This window comes from Otolemur garnettii, unplaced genomic scaffold (genome assembly GCF_000181295.1).
Source record: "Otolemur garnettii isolate 467f Iridium unplaced genomic scaffold, OtoGar3 scaffold00063, whole genome shotgun sequence".
NCBI lineage: Eukaryota > Metazoa > Chordata > Mammalia > Primates > Galagidae > Otolemur > Otolemur garnettii.
The window spans coordinates 10,254,347-10,259,002 of record NW_003852458.1 but is presented as its reverse complement, the minus strand read 5'-3'; the positions used below and the strand labels follow the sequence as shown (position 1 = coordinate 10,259,002).

The 4,656-nt window shown below is 38.3% G+C and overlaps 1 protein-coding gene across 2 annotated transcripts in view; it reads left to right on the top strand.

Annotated features, from left to right (window-relative positions):
• CCL28 (C-C motif chemokine ligand 28) overlaps positions 1-4,656 on the top strand; it is a 34,290-nt gene that overhangs the window by 13,670 nt on the left and 15,964 nt on the right. The gene's annotated exons all lie outside the window — the stretch shown is intronic.

Genomic DNA, 4,656 nt, shown 5'->3' with positions numbered 1-4,656 from the left:
AAAAAAAAAAAAGACAGTATACACTGCTGTCGTTGGTTGAAATGTTCTGCATGTCTGTAAGGTCCATTTGCCCTACAGTGTTGTTTTCTTTTAAATTTTCTGTCTGCATGATATGGTCATTACTGAAAGTGAAGTGTTGGAGGAGAGTTAGGAGACTGCTGTCTAGGAGACAGCACTTATATTGCTGTCTCTTTCTCCTTTCAAATCTGTTAAATGTTTGCTCTATATATCTAGGTGCTCTGATGTTGGGCACATATATATTTGTAATTATTATATCTTCTTGTGGAATTGACTCTTTTGTCAGTATGTAATGACCTGTTGTGAGAGCTTTTGTCTTATTTTGGTAGACATTTAGATGGGCTCTCATGTTTTGCTATAGTGAATGGCAGTATACCTGCCCCTGTGACTTGTGTGAATCTTTTTCTAAGTCATAATTCCAGAATTATAATTATGGTAGGCCTGTAGAATTGTATCCTAAGCAGTTAGTTCCAAATCTATCTCCTCTACTACAGCCCCTTGAGGACAGGGACATAAGGTTTTATTTTTTATTTTTTGTATCCCCCAGTGACTAGCATTGTGCCTGAAAGATTTTTACTGCTCAATAAATATTTGTTGAATAATTGAGTGAATAAGTGAATAAATGAACACAGAAGATTTTGATGCCCAGAGATCTGGGGAATAAATAGCTAGTTTCAATTTTATATTCAGCTCCTTTTCTATCCCAAAGATATGAGTAGGCTTGATGTTTCCATGTAGTTCAAGGCATGGATACAAAGATTGCCTCCACTGCAAGGGCAGGTACATCTATTGTTTAGGCCTGACACTATAGAGGGGCTAACCATTTTTGTACCCCTTGATTCAAGGGCTAACTTCTGCCTGTTAATTATGAGGTGGCCAGTAGCATTAGCTGTCATTTCTTTTATTTTTTATTTTTTGTTGTTGGGGATTCATTGACGGTACAAGAAACCAGGTTACACTGATTGCATTTGTTAGGTAAAGTCCCTCTTACAATCATGTCTTGCCCCCCAAAGGTGTGACACACACCAAGACCCAACCCTTCAGTCCTTCTCTCTCTCTGCTCTTCCTTTCTCCCACCCCTCCCTTCTTCTTTCTCTCTCTCTGTTCTCTCCTTCCTCCATCTCCACCATGTCATTGTCATTAATTGTCCTCATATCAAAGTTGAGTATATAGGATTCATGCTTCTTCATTCTTTTTTTTTAATTATTAAATCATAGCCATGTATATTAATATAATCATGGGGTACAATGTGCTGGTTTTATATACAATTTGAAATATTTTCATCAAACTGATTAACATAGCCTTCACGGCATTTTCTTAGTTACTGTGTTTAGACATTTATATTCTGCACCTAGTAAATTTCACATGTACCCTTTGTATGCTTCTCCACTCTTGTGATGCTTTACTAAGGATAATGTGTTCCACTTCCATCCAGGTTAATACAAAGGCTGTAAAGTATCCATTTTTTAACAATGGCTGAATAGTATTCCATGGTGTACATATACCACAGTTTGTTAATCCATTCTTAGGTTGGTGGGCCTTTAGGCTGTTTCCACATTTTGGCGATTGTAAATTGAGCTGCAATAAACAGTCTAGTGCAAGTGTCCTTATGATAAAAGAATTTTTTTCCTCTGGGTAGATGCCCAGTAATGGGATTGGAGGACCAAATGGGAGGTCTAGCTTGAGTTCTTCGAGGGTTCTCCATACTTCCAAAAAGTGTGTATTAGTTTGCAGTGTAAAAATGTTCCCTTCTATCCACATTGACGCCAGCATCTGCAGTTTTGAGATTTTATGATGTGGGCCATTCTCACTGGAGTTAGATTGTATCTCAGGGTAGTTTTGATTTGCATTTCTCTAATAATTAGGGATGATGAACATTTTTTAATATGTTTGTTAGCCATTCATCTGTCTTCTTTAGAGAAGGTTCTACTCATATCTCTTGCCCATTGATATATGGGATTGTTGGCTTTTTTCATGTGAATTAATTTGAGTTCTCTATAGATCCTACTTATCCAGCTTTTGTCTGATTCAAAATATGCAAATATCCTTTCCCATTGTGTAGGTTGTCTATTTGCTTTGGTTGTTGTCACTTTATCAGTACAGAAGCTTTCCAGTTTAATTAAGTCCCCTTTGTTTATTTTTGTTGTTGTTGCAATTGCCATGGCAATGTTCTTCATGAAGTCTTTTCCCTAGGCCGGTATCTTCCAGTGTATTTCCTATGCTTTCTTTGAGGATTTTTATTGTTTCATGCCTTAAATTTAAGTCCTTTATCCATCTCGAATCAATTTTTGTGAGTGGAGAAAGGTGTGGGTCCAGTTTTAGTCTTTTACATGTGGCTATCTAGTTCTCCCAGCACCATTTATTGAATAGGGATTCTTTCCCCCAAGGTATGTTCTTGTTTGGTTTATCAAAGATTAGGCGGTTGTAAGATGTTAGTTTCATTTCCTGATTTTCTATTCGATTCCAAATGTCTATGTCTCTATTTTTGTGCCAGTACCATACTGTCTTGACCACTATGGCTTTGTAGTACAGCCTAAAATCTGTTATGCTGATGCCTCTGGCTTTGTTTTTATTACAAAGAACTGCCTTAGCTATATGGGTTTTTTTCTGGTTCCATACAAAATACAGAATCATTTTTTCCAAGTCTTGAAAGTATGATGTTGGTATTTTAATAGGGATGGCATTGAATCAGTAGATTGCTTTGGGAAGTACAGATGTTTTAACAATGTTGATTCTTCTCAGCCATGAGCATGGTATGTTCTTCCATTGTTAATGTCTTCTGCTCTTTCTTTTCTTAGAGTTTCATAATTTTTTTTTTTTTTTGAGACAGAGCCTCAAGCTGTCCCCCCTGGGCAGAGCGCCGTGGCATTACAGCTCACAGCAACCTCCAACTCCTGGGCTCAAGCGAGTCTCCTGCCTCTGCCTCCCAAGTAGCTGAGACCACAGGCGCCCGCCACAACGCCGGGCTATTTTTTTTTTGGTTGCAGCCGTCATCGTTGTCTGGCGGGTCCGGGCTGGGGATTCGAACCCGCCACCTTAGGTGTACGTGGCTGGCGCCTTAGCCGGTTGAGCTATAGGCACTGAGCCTCATAATTTTCTTTATAGAGGTCATTCACCTCTTTTGTTAGGTATATTCCTAGGTATTTCATTTTCTTTGAAGCTATGGCTAAGGGAGTTGTGTTCTTAATTAACCTCTCATCTTGACTGTTATTGCCGTATACAAAGGCTACTGACTTGTGGACATTAATTTTATATCCTAAGACATTACTGTATTTTTTGAATACTTCCAGGAGTCTTGTGGTTGAGTTTTTGGGGTTCTCTAAGTAGAAGATCATATCGTCAGCAAAGAGGAAGATTTTGACCTCCTCTGCTCCCATTTGGATGCCCTTTATTTCCTTGTCCTGCCTAATTGTATTGGCTAGAACTTCTAGCACTATGTTGAATAGTAATGGTGACAGAGGACAACCTTGTCTGGTTCCAGTTCTAAGAGGAAAAGCTTTCAATTTTACTTCATTCAGTAATATATTAGCTGTGGTGGGTGGCGCCTGTGTGGTTCAAAGGAGTAGGGCACTGGCCCCATATGCCAGAGGTGGTGGGTTCAAACCCAGACCTGGCCAAAAAAATTACAAAAAAAAAAAATTAAAAAAAAAATATATATATACACACACACACACACATATATATATTAGCTGTGGGTTTGTCATAGATAGCTTCAATCAGTTTCAGAAATGTGCCATGTATGCCTGTCTTCTTCAGTGTTCTAATTAGAAAAGGATGCTGGGTTTTATTGAATACTTTTTCTGCATTTCTGCACTTCTGCATGAGAGGATTATATGGTCTTTGTTTTTGCTTCTGTTAATATGGTGGATAACATTTATGGACTTGCATATGTTAAACCGGCCTTGTATTCCTGGAATGAAATCTACTTGATCATGATGTATGACTTTTTTGATGATAAACTGTAATTGATTTTGTTGAGAATTTTTGCATGTATGTTTATTAGTGAAATTGGTCTGAAATTCTCCTTTTTAGTTGGGTCTTATCCTGGTTTTGGTATCAGGATGATATTTGCTTTGTAGAACATGTTGGGGAAGATTCTTTCCTCCTCAATTTTTTGGAATAATTTCTGCAGTATGGGAATAAGCTCTTCCTTGAAGGTTTGATAGAATTCTGGTGTGACGCCATCCGGACCAGGGCATTTTTTGGTTGGAAGATTTTTTATTATTTCTTTAATCTCAGTGCTTGAAATTGGCCTGTTCATGAGCTCTATGTCTGCCTGGCTAAGTCTAGGGAGAGGGTGTGATTCCAAATATTGATCCATTTCCTTCACATTGTCAAATTTCATAGCACAGAGTTTCTGGTAGTGTTCAGAGATGCTCTCTTGTATCTCTGTGGCATCAGTTGTTATTTCCCCTTTATAATTTCTAATTGAGGTTACTAGAGATTTTACTTTTTTTATTTCTAGTTAATCTGGCCAAAGTTTTATCTATTTTATTTATTTATTTATTTTTGAGACAGAGCCTCAAGCTGTCACCCTGGGTAAAGTGCCATGGTGTCACAGCTCATAGCAACCTCCAACTCCTGGGCTTAAGTGATTCTCTTGCCCCAGCCTCCCAAGCAGCTGGGACTACAGTCACC